Source organism: Erinaceus europaeus, chromosome 16 (assembly GCF_950295315.1).
Source record: "Erinaceus europaeus chromosome 16, mEriEur2.1, whole genome shotgun sequence".
NCBI lineage: Eukaryota > Metazoa > Chordata > Mammalia > Eulipotyphla > Erinaceidae > Erinaceus > Erinaceus europaeus.
In genome coordinates this window covers 80,599,762-80,616,332 of record NC_080177.1, presented here as the reverse complement: position 1 = coordinate 80,616,332, position 16,571 = coordinate 80,599,762, and the positions used below count along the sequence as shown (strand labels likewise).

The following is a 16,571-nucleotide window of genomic DNA, read 5'->3' as shown; positions in this document are numbered from 1 at the left end:
CAGGACTGGACTTGTACGTGTATTGTCACCGGCTTACTTCTGACAGTTTGACCTCACTCATTCTGGGAGTGGTGGGAGGCATACGAGATGGTTGTTGGGATTGTCACACAAGGCAAGGACCGGGTGGGTGTCAGGAGCTGCCTGTTGGTGTTTACTGAGCACGAGTCTCAGCACAGCAAAGTGTGGGAGTATAGAGGAGAGAGCCTTGGGTGTTTCTGCTTCCTGATTGATCTTACTTTGGAGACCAGATTGCAGAGCCCCCAGTGGTGTCTTGAGCCATTGCAACCCCCGAAGGCTCTTGGCGACCATCTGCTATTGCTTAGAGCTGCCGCATTAGTGGCCGTCTGGGCCAGCTGGTGACTTCAGCAGGCTATATGGGCTTTTGTTTCCTATCCCTTACTGAAAATAGGCTCCAGTATCTGATTGTGTGTGTGTGTTAGTTCTTTATTCTTTGCTATCACCAAACAGTAATCATCACAAGTGTACACAACAAGCACATCTTGCTTGGGGTTGGAGGTTGGCATCACTGGCAGGGATGTGCAGGATTATGAATTGTCTCGTGTGTAAGGTCTGTGAGCCACGACAGCCAGTGGGGCCCCCTCGCTTATTTCTGAGTCCTCAGGAGGTGCTGTGCACAGGGCAGTTCAGAGCCAGGCCATGATACTACTCAGAGAAACAGTTGCTGGAGCCCTTGTGAGTGGAAACGACTGGGATCCAGTGGCTGTTCTGAAGCGTTGACTGCAGTGTGCTTGAAATTCTAGTTCCTAAAACCCCATTTTTAATCTGAAGAGACTGGGCAGCTCAGCTTAGAGGGGACTGAACCCTTCGTTCTACATAGCATGATACATAAATTACATAAATCCTATAGACTTGCTGTAAGGACAGATCTGTTTGGTATTCCCATCAGTGGCATTAACTTGCCTGCCAAGTATGTGTGGACATAAGGTGGGCGTGAAGGGTCTTGGGAGAGACACAGTGCCGTCGAGGACTTCCTGACACCAGGTGCTGACTGGAAACTCCCACATGAGCCGTGGTCTTTGTAGTGAGCCATGAGAGGAGGGCCGCGCTCGAGCTGTGGTGCACACCAGCAGGAGAGCAGAGCTGCCGGCCTAGCACTCTGACGTACTGAGTGCCAAGACTGCCGCTCTTACAGATGCTGTCATCAAGGAAGTCGTTGCGGCACACAGGAGGAGGTCTACACCAAAGCCAAAGGTGAGTAGGAGCCACCGAGCAGAGAAGCGAGACGGCATCATCGAGTGAGCCATGTCGCCTCCTGGTCAGACAGGCTGATGGGAGTTTTTATAAAGCTTGTGTAATTTCTCACCAAGTTGCTCAGAGTTGATGTTGGTGAGTTTTCATGTATCTGGAACTGAGATGACAGCATACTTTGTGAGGGTGCAGTGTTGTTATTGTCACGTGTGGGGGGGAGATGCAGCCATTTTGTGGGGGCAGTTTGAAGGAAGGAGAGGGACAGACTTAGTGGAGTACCTGTATTGTACGTCTTGGCCACTCCTTCCTTTGGAACTCCGCGTGCCAGTTCCTTGGGAACTTTCAGTAGTGCGCCATACTACGTACCCTAAATTGGTTTTCCATTTACCCTGATGGAGGAAGGAGTAATCTCTACTTTGGAGTACGTTTCAAAGATCTAACCTTAAAACCAAAAATCGAACCGTAGCCAAGAGTTGGGAGCTTAGGGCTGACACCACCAAACGCAGTTTGGGGAAAGCACCCAGGGAGCGAGGTGCCTTTCCTAGTTGAAGGAGAGAGCAAACTTGGCACTGATGGTGTAAGGAGCTGAGAAGAAACACAACACCTGTTAATGGGTTGAATGAGTCTAACAAGGAAGTGAAGAGGGCTGGAGAAGTTGGCTGAGTTTGCTGCAGGTTGTGGGAGAAGACGGAATACAAGAATGGCAGTCTGACTCCCGTTTGCCCAGGGGAACAGAAAGTGACTAAGGCTGTACTACCAGCTCCTGACAGCGAGGGGTCTCTCAGGAGAGGTAGGTCCTGAGGCTCTACTCTTCTGTCTTCTCCTTTGCCTCGGCCAGTCACCTGACGGGAGATAATGTGTGACCAAGGTCCTTACTCAGGTAGTCCGGTACATAACTCTAGTCACGAGTTCCACAAGGAGGCTGGAGAATATGGTGGTTCCAGATGGGTTGGGGGCAGAAGAATGGAGGAGCCACTGGCGTTTAGGATATTTGGCTGCACTCTAGGGTGTGCTAGGGGGCAGCCAGTGATTGGCGTATAGGGTAAGGACTGTCTGTGATTCCGTCTGTTGGGGCTGTGGTGCAGCGAACTGTGATTTCCAGCAAAGGTATGCCTCAGATTTCTTTAGAGACTTTCACCAAAGTAATCTTTTCTTGCTCTTGTTCTCAGTACCTTGTTAGGCAGTTTAGAAGCTTTGAAATCCTCCTCCTCGGCCTTCAGAAATTTTGCTACTAGTAACAACAGAATAATTAAAATAGTGAATGGTAGAATTTAATGAGATGATCTATGCAAAAGTGCTAGGCAACCACTGAGTCTGTTTCCGTGAAAGAGATCATAATGATGATTTTGTAAGTCAACATCTCTTTTCTGGATTGCTCAGAGCATTCAGCTAACACTAAGTGGTTAATCTTCTACCCTCCCTGGACAGGAAGAATGGCATGTAATAGTCTCTTTGGTATACAAGATGAAGATTTCCACACGAATCTCAAGTCTTGAGTTTGAAGCCCAAATCTGTGAATTCTAAACTGGAAGCTTAGACCTTCAAATGTGTCAGTGCTTCATTCTTGATGGTAAAAAGAGAAAGGGAGTAATGTTAACAGAATTTTCTCCATACATACATATGGTCAGTTCAGACCAGTCGGATTATAAAACAGGTCCCCATTTGCCTCTGAGAAGCCAGAATCTCCATTGGCAGTAAGGGAGGGTCATGGCATAAGCGAGCAAAGCAGGCTCAGAGTAGATTTGGGATACGGGGAAGCAGAGAGCAGCTGTCGGATTTCTTAAGTCTGCCCATTTAGACTGGTTAGTGACTACTTCTGCATCACACTGTCACCTGCCTCTGCATATCACCTCCAGTGTGTCCAGGGAGTGTTGGAGGGCCCATAGCAGCTGCTGATAGTATTCTGCATATCCCTGGTAAAGCACTGAAGTACTTCATATAATGCAGGGTCATGGTACGAGGAGCAGGATCCTCAGCTGGGGGTCTCGGGCACTGACCTTAGCACTGCCTCTGACAAACAGTAAGTAAGGCTCTGTGCTTTGCTCGAAGGTCAAGTGAGGCTGGATTCCGGGACTCTGAGCTCTGATAGCCTGGATTCCTGAATGCCTCCTGGCCTCCGTCATCTTTCCCCTGAGTAAAGCACCTGCTGTTTGCTTTGTTACTTTTTTTTTTTCCAATGAGGGTGTAAACAGGTTTGTTCCTAAGTTGTATTATATCAGAATCCTAAATAGCAACTGACTTACAGAAGGTGAGTCTCCGAGCTCTGCAGTTACCCTGCTTCCACAAAGCTTGTGTTTAGAGAGGAGTGACTTAACGTCCCTGGTGTCATAATCTCGACTCCGGAATCATGCACTCAGATGTGAGAATTCACAGGCTGGCTCACCAGATTCATACTCCACATTCTCAAGTGTGTGAGCAGTGCACAGGGAAGACTTGTGTAAATATTTGCCAGATGGGCAGGTTGTATTTGCCTATCTCTCTCTCTCTTTTGATTTCAGTTTACCCTTTTCTTCTGTGTATTCTCCTTTGCCTCCCTTCTGTCTCTCCCCTGCACGCCCCTTCCACACATACTTACTTAGTTAAGTGTGTTTAGGACTTGGGTTCACTGAAGGCTATCTGCAGAGACCCTCCTTAAACCGTCTGTGCCAATAGCATATCCTGACAGAGCACTTCAGTCCTTCCCCTCTCCCCTGCCTTCTGTGCACTTTCTCTAGAGTTTAGCTGTCAGCTGCAGAATGTTTTCACTGTCCTAGAAGAATTTGCTCTTCTTCAGACTGAGTTTGACCCTGCTTTCAGCCTTTATTTCTTGCTATTTGTATTGGCAGAGTAGAGGGCTCCTAGCTTGGAGAGAATTAGCACATCCTGCCTCAGAAACATTGTCCAGTGCTCTCTCCTCAGCCTCGAAATGTTTTTTTTTAAATATTTATTTATTCCCTTTTGTTGCCCTTACTGTTTTATTGTTGTAGTTATTATTGTTGTTGGATAGGACAGAGAGAAATGGAGAGGAAGGGAAGACAGAGAGGGGGAGAGAAAGACAGACACCTGCAGACCTGCTTCACCACCTCTGAAGCAACCCCCCTGCAGGTGGAGAGCTGGGGGCTTGAACCGGGATCCTTCCACTGGTCCTTGCGCTTTGCGCTACTTGCACTTAACCTGTTGCACTACCTCCCGACTCCCCCTCAGCCTCGAAATTTTAAATACATGCTACAGTGGATGGCACTATGAAATCTCCATGGGGCCCTAATTTTTTATCTCCCAGTCCGTAGATTCTCTTAACTTTCTCTATCACGGTGGCTCTTTATGGTCCTTGAAGTGCTTTTAGGGATTGACACGGTTCAAACTACTTTGCTTAATATTAATGCTAAGATACGTTCTGCCTGCTTTGTACTCAGTCTTTCACAGATGCAGTGGATTCCCAGAGGCTACATGACATGTATTGGCATGATCACTCTGGTAGTAGCACTAGTAGGCTTACTGGCTTTTAAGTGAGTTTCTAAAGATCTAAAACCGGTTTTAAACAGTGGCAGGCAGTGATAGATATAATACAAAGACAAAAACTTGGGGGAGGGTATGCAATAAATTTTTAAAATAATGTACAAGAACTTGTAAATAAGGATTTTGAGAACCACTGTTACTTTATTCTATCAACTTAATTAGCATTTTTATTTTCTACAATGAGTATTCTTTGTTTTGCTAGGAAATTCCTTTCTGCCCAGAATGTAAGATGGACTTGTTTTCCCCCAGAAGTTTTGAAATGTATTTTTATGGTTGGCATTGCATCCCAGAAATATTTGTGTTGCCTGAATGGAGCATTTTTCACATCTAATCTTCTGCAGCTTTTTATTATTATTATTATTATTTATAAAGAGGAAACACTGACAAAAAAAAAAAACATAGGATAAAGAGGGGTACAATTCCCACAACCAGAACTCATCCCACCCCCTCCCCTGATAGCTTTCCTATTCTTTATCCCTCTGGGAGCATGGACCCAGGGTCATTGTGGGATGCAGAAGGTGGAAGGTCTGGCTTCTGTAATTGCTTCCCCTGCTGAACATGGGTGTTGACACGTGGATCCATACTCCTATCCTGTCTCTTTCTTTCCCTAGTGGGCCAGGGCTCTGGGGAAGCGGGGCTCCAGGACACATTGGTGGGGTCATCTGCCCAGGGAAGTCCAATTAGCATCATCTTAGCATCTGGAACCTGGTGGCTGAAAAAAGAGTCAACATATAAAGCCAAACAAATTGACTAATCATGAACCCAAAGGCTGAACAGTTCAAATGACGAGATGGGGGGGGGGTCTCCATTCTGTAGATAGTAGGCCTATTTTAGTTATATTCCAAAGGGCCTATGACTATACTAGGGTTTTGTTGTTGTTGTTGGTACGTTCCAGGGTAAGAGTGAGTGATAAGGAAGGGAGATAGGTAAGGCTGGCAGGAATTTTAGGCACCATCATCAGCCTCTTTTGTTCTAGAGAGTTTCCAAGCATTTTATAAAAGCAAGCACTCTGTCCTGGAGATGATATACACTGTCATTCTTATCCTTGGGCTCATTTGCTCTTTGTAATCTGTTGTCCAGGTGACCAGGAACCTGGTAAGTAGCAGGTTCTGGAAGCACACACCTCCCCCCCACACACAGACCCAAGGGCCCCCAGTCTTCACCTCACACTTCTAGTTAGCACAGAAGCACCAGCCTCTTCTTCCTGGCCGTGCTGGGCTGGGCTGGGCAGGTAAATAGCCAGCTAGTTGACTGCTGTCAGGAATATAAATAGCAGGCCTTGCTGCTAGAATAACTCTCCAGATCTCAGGCTTGGCATGATATCCCCCACCCTCCCCCCCAGAAAATGAAGTAGGAACTCAAGATTTGCTATAAAGCATGTAGTAAAGTCTGCTACTAAGCAAATATTACCCCTGTCGATGCTTTCAGCTTTCTCTCCGGCACCTTCCTTTCCTGTCTTGCCCTGAAACCTGCCTATCTTAGCACTCCCATAACACACCGTGGCAGTGCCCCAGTGCCTTGCTTACACTGCATTGTCCCTCTCAGATGTCACTTTCCATCTATTGGGAGGAGGCCATTTGACTCTTGGACCCCAAAAGCCGAAACCCATATTCTTGGAGAACAATTTCTTTTTCTTTTTTTAAAATAATTATTTTAAATTTTTATTTATTTATTTTACCAGAGCACTGCTTAACTCTGGCATATGGTGGTGCAGGGGATTGAACCTGGAATTTTGGAGCCTCGGGCACGAGAGTCTCTGTGCACAACCATTATGCCATCTACTCCTGCCCGAGGACGATTTCTTTTTCATCTTAAGTCTCCACTGTTCCAGCCTTTCCAAATGAAGACTCAGTTCGTTTCCATGAGTCTTAGTTTCATTTGGGGCCTTCTAACTCACCAGTGCCTTCCCTTCTCCATAAATTGTACTTATACAACTGCCTCTTAACCATGTTGCCAGCCCAGTTCTTTAGTAGCTACAAGAAAAGAAGATTTTTTTTTAAAAAGTTGTGTTTATTTTATGAGAGACCAGAACACCACTCCATCCAGATGTGACGCTGGAGATCAGGATTGAGCGTGGAGCCTCGTGCAAGCGAATCAATCTGCCACTAAGCCACTTCCCAGCCTACCTGATAAATTGTCGTCTTATATGTGCTACCTGCTAGGAAGCAGCACACTGTACAGGTGGATGACAGTGCCTGGTCCCTCAATTTAGCTCCTGCTTGTTTTTAGAAACATTAAGTCAACATTATTGTTAAACTGGCACATTTAACAGGTGGGACCGAGCTGCAGCTGTGCACTAATGCTGCCAGCAGAAAGCGCCTGCCCAGGAGAGACGTGTGCATGGCGCTCTTTCTATTTAGTCGCACCTGTTCCTGCATAGCCGTCAGTAGCCTAAAAAGTAAGATTTTATGAACCCTGGAAATTAATGAGTGATGCAAATTAGAGAGAGTTAACTTCTTTTCAAAAAGAACTTTATAGCAGGAATCTGCTTGGGTGCCAAGAAAAGAGACTTTCTTTCTGCCTGAAAGACTGCCAGCAGGCGAAGGGCATGAGAACAGGAAGGAACTGTGCAGTGCAGCCGGGGCCGGGCTGGCCAGGCAGGTTCACGGCAGTACTGCATCTGAGTGGACCGACTTGTCGTGGCAGCTTGTTTAAGATCTCTGCATCAGTTCCTGAGAAAAGTCACTAGCAGGTAAGGCAGCAGTAAAAAGGAAGAGTCATTCTCTGATTCGTGTTGCAGATGTGAGCAGAGCTAGGATTTTAACTGTTGCACACTTTCTTCTGCTCTAGACAAACAGGCAGTATTCAACAATTTGCAAGTTCAGAAAAGACAAACTGAAGTGAGTTTTGATTACTTACCAAAGCTGCTTTAGTATATAGAAGCATTAGACCAGATGGACAGGGATCCAAGAGATTACTTTTGTGGCTGGTTCTTTGCTTTCTTACTTGACTACATAACTGATGTTGCTATCTTTGATTAATAGTAGGTTTTGGTTTTGGGGTGTTTTTTTTTCCCTGCTCAGTTCTGGCTTATGGTGGTGTGGGAGATAGAACCTGGGACCTCAGAGCCTCAGGCTGAGAGTCTGTTTGCATAACCATTGTGCTCTTGTTTTTTAAAGTGAAATATGAGATGTACTTAGATCAAGCAAAATGATAAGAATTTTCTCCTGCTCTAGTTAGTGCCTCCAACTATCAACCCTACACTGGAATAAATGAGAAAACTAACTCTTATACTAAAGCTAACTATACGAATACAAAATTCCCCATTTAAAAATTTTATTTTTTATTTATATTTGTGACGGAGAGAAAGGAACCAAAAAACTGTTCAACCCTACATGGCGGTGCAGAAGATTGAACCTGTTACAGACCTCAGGCATGCATTGCCTCTGTTATAGCACTGAGCTGTCTGCATGTGCCAGTCTGTATGTACACACACACACACACACACACACACACACACACACTCATTTTAAGTATGGTTATTTTAAAAAAGGTTTACTATCCAACAGAGGCGTTTCTGTGTATTTGTTTTCTAATAGTAGTGTTCCTGTTATATGCAAAATGTATTGTGCTCACAGTCAGATTTTTAGAATCACTCCTGTAGTTTAAGGTAAGAGAAAGTGGGAAACTCCCTACAGCACTCTGGGCATTATCATATGGAGCACGAGACTAGCCTCTAGTTCTGAGAACTGCGGAATTCTTGTTGGTGTGTACACACACACACACACACACACACACACACACACACACACCCCTACCTCTCCTCTTTACTGTTCTTTTTGCCAAGATTAAAGAGCCTAGATGTCAGATCCTTATTCTCTTCCTTGGCAGGGAAGCTGTTAATATTTGTCTTCCAAGAAGCTTTCTGCACTTGGGGGAATTTCTGCTTTCCTCTTACGGGAATTTGCTTCATCGTTTCCCAAAAATACACCACGTCTCTTGTTTAAATAGGGTGCCCTTGAAGAGCTCTGGAGCCTGAAGCGGGGGTGTGGGTGTTGTGAAACCCTGCCTTCAGTGCTTTGATGCAAACTAAAATGCTAGCTATCTGCAGGCACAATCTCAGTGTTTGCCAAGACTAGATTCAAGAGTAGAATGCGGGAGAGAGAAAGTCATCTCAGAAGGAGGAGCTGGGGTCCTGTGATGCATTTCATCAGTTCATGCTGAAAGGGGACCAGCCCTTTTGGACTCAGGCCCCTCCAGGTCACTTATCCAGGGCCTCACATGTGTTCATGAAGGATGTGGTGGACTCTGAAGAGACAGACCCAATTTAAATGTCGCACTCATTCAGCGGAATCTTGAGTGCTAGGTTGTGTAACCATGGGCACTCTTTAGATTTCAGAGGAGGGAATTACCTGTAGAAGAGTACACTAAGATCAGACCTTGTATTTTGAGTGAGGATTGAGTGGATGGAGGGAGAAGTGGAGGATATCAAGAAGAAGAACAAAGAGAAGAGAGTCAGCGGGCTGGACTGAGCCCATAATCATGACTGATTGAGTCCATTGGGACTTGGTATTGAAGAAATGGAATAAGCCAAATTATGGGAGAAGCTTGCATCTTCAGCATAAACATTTAGACATTTCTACAATATTGGCAGACTTTCAGATATTTTCCAAAGAGAATAATGGGGAAAATGTGGGAAGATTAACTTGCAGTGGTAAATAGGAACAGTTTTCCAGGTGGAGAGTAAGAGGGAGAGGTGGCTTCATCCCTGGTGCTTGGGAGGCAGTCGCACGGTTAGGATCTAGGAAGAAAGGAGGACTTGTGTGAGCCTGGCTCCCCAGAGATTGTGGCCTGTGGCCCTCAGCAGCTCCCCCAGGCAAGGCACAAAAACTTAGGTCCTCAAGTTGTTACTGGCTAAGTTGGACCCACCACTTACTGGGTTCTTGGACAGACCCTGCTCAAACCGGAGTTGATCTCCCCAGGGGTCACTGGGGTGAGTATGCAGCTGGTCATGGTAGAATGAGACTGACTAGGAACTCCTTCTTGGGCCCAGTTCACACCAGTCACGTCATGCCCGCTTCAAGGTAGAGCACTGTTTCCCAAGTCCCTGGCAACACTGACTGCCTTCCCCTGTGCCCTGTGCCCTGTGCCCTGTGCCCTGTAGCCCTGTGCCCTGTGCCCTGTGCCCTGTGCCCTGTAGCAGTTTTTAAAGCAAGGCAATTTGGGATTGTAAGTAAAATCAAAGAGCGCCAATCAAGAAGTGCTTCTCCTAATGGACTAATCTGTCTAGTAGTTGCTGGGTGTGAAAAATGAAAACTGGGAAAACTCATTTTTTGTTAAGATTTTATTAGTGGAAACAAACCAGCATAGACATGTCACGCACAAGGCAAGTTCCATCAGTTTCCAGTAGAAGGAGAGAAGTGATGGTTGCCAAGGATGGTGCAGCCTGTTTCTCTGAAGGCAGAAATTAATGACAGTGCTTTGCCTGGTTTTCTTTCTTTATTTTTTAGTTTAATTTTTTTTTTTTTATTGCCACGAGGCTTGTCAATGGGGCTTGGTGACTGCACCATGGGTCTGCTGCTCCTGGCAGCATTTTTCCCTTTCTTTTTTTTTTTTTCTTCCCTTCTTTTATTTGATGGAAAGAGAGAAACTGAGAGGGGTGAGGGGAGATACCTGCAATACTGTTTCACCACTCATGAAGCTCCCATCCCCCTCCCCTCCCAGCAAGAGGACTTGAGCTTCAGTCCTTCTGCACGGTGATACGGGCACTCACCTGTGTGTACCACCACCCAGCCCCCAAACAGCAGTTTTCATACCAGTTTCTGCTCGGGCTTGCCAGCCACTCCCTGATGACCCCCATCCCAAACCCTCTGGGACAGTCCCATGCCATGGACAGTGGAAAGTTTAGGTTTGCTTTCCTGGGAAATGAGCATTTTCTCTTTGGGGGTTATCCCAGTCCGTTGCCAAGCTAAGGTACAGACAGGGAAAATGCTTTACTGCCAGCACTGGTTTGTCCACTGAGAATTGCGTTCAGGGGTTGCAGGAGAGATGCCAGGGAGAACACTTAGCTTGCCATCGTAAGCCTTCAGTTTTTACCTCATGTTACTGCTTTTAAATATCAGAACTTTAAAAAAAAAAAAATATATATATATATATATATATATATCAGAGCTATTTCCTTCTTTTCTTGAAGATTGCAAGGCCCCAGATATTCTGTTTGGGGTTGCTTGTAGATAAACTGCTGTAGAAAAGCAAAAACATTCATAGTAACTACATAGTCACAGTTGATTAATAAAACTTGAGTTTCCAGGACTCTGATCACATTTGTAGAAGGTCCTGGTCTTTGCATCCTTTGTTCATGTACTCAGTCCTTCTCAAGACCGAGGCTGGATGGAGAAATTGATGGGGGTGGGTTGGGGGAGAAGGTGTCAGGTCAGCGTTAAGAATCAGTTGCTTTGCAACTTTTGTGTGGTTGTGTCTGGTTTTGCAGAAAGGCCTCAAGTACAAATGGACTAGCCCAGAGGAGGTTGTCTGTCTGCAAGGTCTGTGAAGCTCATTGAATCTGTTCGCTATGGACCAAGTTGCTCACCAGTTGGGAAGGAACTACTGTGCTATTAACATTTTTCCACTGTCAGGTTTGTCTAGAGGCGTCTGTGAAGACTCCCAAGGATCTGTGGTTGCGTGAATGACAAGCCTTTTCTAAAACAAGGCATGTAGACTGGGAAAATCCAAGATGAGCTGTCAGTTTGAGTAACAGGCCTGTGCCAGGTGCTGACTGGCTTGACTTCCCTTCTGTGTCTTGCAAACTTCTGAGCTCTTTATGTAGTCTTGATTTCTTTGTAAAGTGCAGGTGTGTGTGTTTGTTGTTGAGTGCCAAAGATCCTTGGTCTTGGACACATTCCTTGTGTATATCTGAGTTTACCTAAGAACATATTTTATACAGGCTAACTGAAATGATTCTTGACCTTTTGGGGCTGGAGAAGTCAGGGTGTAAGGGGTTCAAAATTGATACCTCATGTGGTAGTTCTGAAGTAGTGCTGAGCAGTCAACTCTTAAACATTTGTTTTAGGAACAACCTGTCCTCTGGTATGTTGTAATTCAACACCCCAAACACCTTTGTGTAATGAATCCAGACTTTTATGCAGCAGCTGAGAAAGAGCCTCAAAAGCAGCTGTGAGGGGTGGCTGCATGCCAGCCAGCAGCCTGCCCTGAGCACTGTTGCCGGCCCCATCTGTGTACCCATCTATGCTGGAGCAGCCCCTTCATATTTGGAGGGGTGTGTGTGTGTGTGTGTGTGTGTGTGTGTGTGTGTGTGTGTGTGTTTAAATCATGTAATTTGCTTTTGAGGTAACCTTGATTTACAAGACGATAAATGTTTCAGAAGAACAATTTCACACCTCTTCAAAAAATGTTACTGCACCACACCCATCAGCAAAGTACCAGTATTCCACCCGTGTGCCAGCTCGCCTCCCGAGTTCCCTCTGGTAGCCACAGCTCTGCAGCCCAGTCCAAAATTATCTTCTTTTGATCCCGTTTATTTTGCTTGCTTTATGTCTTTATTTACAAGCTATGTGTGAACTCATTCTATATTTTTGTTTAGTATTTTTCATAGGGCTAGTTTGTTGGTAATGAATTCCTTTAACTGTTTGGAAAGCTCTCCACCACTTCTTCAAACATGAATGGTGGCTCAGCTAGATAGAGTATTCACAAGTGAGAGCTTTGTCTGCTCAGAACGTGAGTGTCCTGCCAGTTCTGCCTGGCCTTCAGAGCTTCTGTTGAGAAATCAGCTGTTCGTCTTTTGGGAGTTTTTTTATAAGGGACTGCAGGAATTTCTCTTGCTGCTTTTAAAATGCTCTCATTTTGTTTGAGCTTTGCCAGTACATGCCTTAGTGGGCTTTGCATTTGTTTTGTTTGGAACTCTTAGAACGTTCTGGATCTGAGGGTCTGTCTCCTTCCCCTTGGGGAAATTCTCAGTTAGTACTTCTTCCAAAACGAACCATGGTCCTTACTCTCTGCTCCCCCGGCATCCCTATGACGCAAATGCCACTCCTCTATGCTGGTCCCTAACTCTCCTGTTCCCTTCACTTATTTCAGTCATTTTTTAAATTTATTTTGGTTTCCTTTCTCCTGTCCTCCAATTAACCCCTGTGATCTCTGGCTTCTGTCTTTATGCCAGTGGACTCTTCTCTGTGTTTGTTAGCTTAAGCTGCAGTACTCCTTAGCTCTCTGATCTATGATGACTTCCTATACTTTTTCTGACTTCGTTAAAGTTTTCTTCCACTGAACTCATTTTGGTGAGCCCCATCACTGCCACAGTTATGACTTTCTCTTTAGGATGTTTGCATAGATAGATGTTGGATTTGGGCTTCCCTCCAGTTTCAGTTTTTGTCTAAATTGCAGATAATTTCCTCTATTTTTTTCACTGTGTTTGAATCTCTGAGGATGTGGGCAGGGGTTGCTGTTTGAACCTGAATCTGTATCAACAAGAAGCTCTGAGTTTTAAGTACTCAACAGTCACTAGGTTATTACTGGTCAGGATTCAGACTGAACATGCAGCAGAAGTCTGAGACTAGGTTATGACACTGGTTCACGTGCTCTGGGGCCCTGGGTGTGCTGGGATGCAGATTCTGACAGGCTGAGCACTGAGATTCCACCTGAATGCCAGTGTGACTGCATTCACTAGAGTTCCGGCAAGCTTCTGTGGCCTCTTTATGACACTTAAATTCCCAACTTAGGGTGTTAGAAAAATATAGAAATAAAATCGGGATGCCAGTAATTTGGCACAGCCTGCCACCAGCTCACTGGACCAGAGCTCACATACATAGATCTCTTCTGCTTGTTATTTTATTGTTAGGTCTGGGCAGGGTATCTTCTTCGTGGGGAGTGCCTTTCTGTATCACAGTTTCTGAATGTAGAGCTGTTTGTCTCTTGCTTTAAAAAGATTGCTTCTATGCATGTTTTTCCATGCATTGTTCCTTGTCTGTCTAGGGGAAACCCAGCCTATTCAGCTGTATTGACTCAACACCTCTGAACTTTTTTTTTCTTCAAGTAGCAATAATTGTGCCTCAGATAAGTCTCACTGACTATGATGCTGCCACTGCACAAAAATTAAATCTTTTTTAGGGATGGGTTGAAAATAACACTGCTAATTGTTGATATAAGAAGTGTAGTGCTTCTGAAGGTAATATAATCAGGCAAAGGACTTTGAAATTCAGTGAGTGTACCAGAAGTGGAGATTATTAATGTCCCTGACTCTTATTTAAGTCAACGACCCTGATTAGTTATGTGGAGAAAAAAAAAAATGTACAGAATTAAAGGGTAGTATACAAAATACCCTAGTTTTATTATCCAAAACTCACATCTAGGAGAGAGAATACTGCTAGGTATTTTATGGTCTTGTTTGACAGAGAATGTGACTTGTAATAAGTAAGCCCATTACTTGATTCCAGGAGAATCGTTTCAGGGAAATGAAGGAACTGCCTATACCCAGGTTCTGATGTGACTAAACACCATGTGAAAGCAATACCCTCTTTGTAGGGGACTGGGCAGTGGCACACCCAATTGAACACACTTGTCACCAAGCAGAAGGACCTGGGTTTGAGCCCCTACGCCTCACCTGCAGGGGAGAAACTTCCCAAGTGAAGTAGGTCTACAGGCGTCTCTCCTCCTCTCACTCTCCCTTTTCAGTTCTCTCAGTCCTATCTAATATAACAAAAGAAAGGAAAGGGAAAAAGGGGGTTGTGGGAGGGTGTCCCCCATGAATTCATGGTGCAAGCACCAAGCCCCAGAGTAACCCCAGGGACAAAAAAAGAAAGAAAAGAAAAAGAAAAAAAAAAAGTCCATTGTAAGTGTAAGACACCTTTCCAGAACTGTGGGAGTTATTACTTTATAATATACTCCTTGTTAACCTATAATCTGGATGCCTTCACTCGCCATTATATTCATTTATTATAATAATTTGACATCTTCTTTGCATTTAGAGAAATTTAACCTAAGACCTTTAAGATGTCAGACAAGCTGACAAGCTTCTCTAAATTTTAAAGTACAGGTTGTTCAAATATCGCTAGCCTCTCTGACTGGTGACACCCCAAGTCAGGGGCTGAGAGGGGAAAGGGAGGGGAGATTAAAAGCAACCACCAAAAAATAAACCAGCTCCTAGACTGAACTTTTTTCCTCCCTTCAATATTAATTCTCAACTCTGTGGGTATGTACTTTAAGCAGTTAAGGTTTTTCAAGGAGGGAAAACCAACCTCTCCCACCAGGATATTGTTATACTGAATAATAGAGGAAAAACAGCTCCAATTCTGGCAGTGCTGTGGGCCTTTTCCATGTTAGCTGGCCATGGCGTGGCACTGGTAAGCATCTAGCATCTTTCATACGTGCCGTCACCGCGTGTTGATTAAGGACTCAGCTGGGGCACCAGCTGGGGCTGTCTGGCTGTGTGGACAATTGCAATTAGATGCTTTATTTTCTGTTTTCCTTTTCCCCGTTCAACTTCGGTGGAATGTCTTTGAGTGGAGAGCCTTCAGTCTCAGCAAGATAAATACTTCAGTGTGCCTAGTTATGTAATCATATACTTACACTCCTCTGTGTACACACACAACGGCTTATACATTTTATCTGCTTTTTCTGCTACATGAAACATGCCTCCTGTTTTTGCATGAAATGATGGAGCCAGATTCCTCCATGCATTGTGCAGGAAGAGGAGGAAGACAGTGATTTTCATTTGATGATTTGATGCTCCCACCCATAGTTGACTTTCATTTTTGAAAGATCCTTTATCTCCCCAAATAACTAACATCTTGGTAGTTTCCCTAGCAAATTCAAGGTAACTGAAATAAAATGGAGCTGTAATACCGTGTCTCTCCATTAATTTGCAAGTACAGTCTTTCAGAGCGTGTGCTGTTAGTCTCCCCACCCCTGTCCAGGCCAGCATGGGGCGTATGCCTGGACGTAAGAGCTCATGCATGCGGCCACAATGAAGCCCATTGATCCCTGGCATTCCGCTTGTGCAGAGAGGTGCTGTGACCCCAGCTGTTAGAACAAGGACCTGGGAGCAGCTGCTTTCTGAGAGCCAGGCCTCTGGGCACAGGCCATCTGCCGCCACGTGAGAGCACCCTGGGAAGAGACCCACTACAGGATAGCTTTGTGTTTCTTTCCTCTCCTCCAGTCCCTCCAGTCCCTCCGTCCCCCCTCCTCCTGCCATCCCTACCTCTGCGAGCTTGAAGACCATGCTGAATCACCTGAAACCTGCCCCCATCCTCCCGGGTCTGTGCCAACACGTCAGCACACGCGGTCCCCTTAGCGGTGGCTTTCAGAGGAAGCAGGCAGGTTGTATTGTTGGTTTGTCCGGGCAGATCAGCACTTGCATTTGTTATAAATAGTAAGACTTCATTTTAGGCCTAGAGAGATTTTTCCAGTCTCATTATAAGGAAGAACAAGCCCTCCATCTGCCTCCCCTTAGTGTTGTAGCCAGGACCCTCGCCCTCCGGAACCAGCCCAAGTCCCTAAATGTTCGGCCATGTCCTAGCTCTGGAAGCACACTACTTCCATGGTGCCTGCCTGTGCTCTGCGCTTTCCTCACGTGTAATCTGCCCCATGGTGCTCTGCTTCCCTTTATCCTTGTCAAAACCTCACAGCCTTAATCTTTATGGCCTCCAGCTTAGTAACCCCAGAACTGGAGTCCTCAGTACCATTTCTCCCGTCCTTTCTGACCTTCCCCACTGGATTCTTGGGAACCTCCCGTTGCAGCCCATGGAGATTTCTAGCACACGGTTATTACGGTCACTTAGTAGACAGCTAAGCTTCCAGAAAATAGACTTGTATCTTTTGTTTTTTTATCTTCCTCTCCTCCTCCCATCAGCTATCATCGTACTTTGGTATTTGATAAAAACTTGTTGAAAAAAATAGGAAAATATAATCCTATA

The 16,571-nt window shown here is 45.2% G+C and overlaps 1 protein-coding gene across 1 annotated transcript in view; it reads left to right on the top strand.

Annotated features, from left to right (window-relative positions):
• SUSD6 (sushi domain containing 6) overlaps positions 1 to 16,571 on the top strand; it is an 88,004-nt gene that overhangs the window by 52,226 nt on the left and 19,207 nt on the right. The window lies entirely within an intron of this gene.